Source organism: Molothrus aeneus, chromosome 24 (assembly GCF_037042795.1).
Source record: "Molothrus aeneus isolate 106 chromosome 24, BPBGC_Maene_1.0, whole genome shotgun sequence".
Classification (NCBI taxonomy): Eukaryota; Metazoa; Chordata; class Aves; order Passeriformes; family Icteridae; genus Molothrus; species Molothrus aeneus.
The window spans coordinates 3,558,464-3,559,726 of NC_089669.1; positions in this window are offsets into that span (position 1 = coordinate 3,558,464).

A 1,263-nucleotide genomic window follows, 5' to 3' on the forward strand; every position below is an offset into this window, starting at 1 on the left:
GCCGCGCCTGCGGAGCCGCCGCTCCCCCGTCAGGCGCCGCCGCCGCCGCCCCCGGTGCCGCTCCCCGATGCCGGCCCCGGCGCCGATCGCGGTGTCGCTCCCCGATCCCGCTGGCGGTCCCGGTGTCGGTGCCGGTCCCGCTCCCGCCGCTCCCCCCCGCAAAATGGTCGCGCTCGCCCCGCCGAGAGGATGCGAGCGGGGGGGCGGTACCGCCGACCCCGACGGCCACGCCCCCCTCGATCACCGATTGGTCGGAGGCCGCGAGAGCTCGCCCTCCATTGGCTCGTTCGAACCATCACGGCGCGCAGGGCCCGCCCACTGTCCCCGCGGGGAGGGCGGGCAGCGCGGCCCGCACGCGGCGGAGCCCCGGCGGCAGATTCGCCACGGGCTCCCGGTGCCGCCGCGGCTCCTCCGCGCCCCGTCCCGCCCCTCCCGCCGAGCCCGCCGCGTCACTCCGGCACCGGAGCCACGCAGAAATTTTTTCCCGTTTCTCCGGGAATTTTCCGGGGAGCTGCGGCGCCTCAAGGCCCGAGCCGCAGATTCGCCGCGCGGGCCCGGCGCGGTTTTGGAGGGAAAAGGCGGCCCCGGGCGCGGGTTCGGTGTCGTTAATTTTTATTATAAAAAAATGCAAAAAATCGGTGACATCGGCAAATTCTGACGCCAGCACTGATGTCACCACCGCCACTTCTCCCTGTGCATGTCAGCAGTTAATACATGCACAGTTCATGCAAAGTCCAATGAAGATTTTGGATTTTTTTTTGCACTTTAAACTCGCCAGAAATCCCAAAATTCTTCATTTTGGTAAGAAAAGGGGATGCTTTAACCATGGAAAAATTTAAAATATTCCACGGTCATTAAAATGGCACCTTCTCACTTTTGCTTTGCATTTTGGTCCTTGGAGGTTCATGGGTCCATTTTAGTGAAAATATCATTTAAATCCCATTTTTATACAGTGCGAAAATGGTTTGATGATGCAAACACGGTCAGAATTATAGGAGAAATTTTTACAATTTGGGGTTTTTTTGGGGTTTTTTCACCAGCACCATTTTCCCTGTGCTAACCAGCACCATTCCTGCAAATCCCACTGAATATATTTAATTTTTACACTTTAAATTCCATTTAAAGCCCCAAACCCACTCATTTTAGTCAGAAAAGGGGAAGCTTTAACTATGAAAAAAATTAAAAATATTCCACAGCCATTAAAATGCAGCTTCTCGCTTTTGCTTTGCATTTTGTCTTTGGTGGTTCATGCCTCCATTTTAA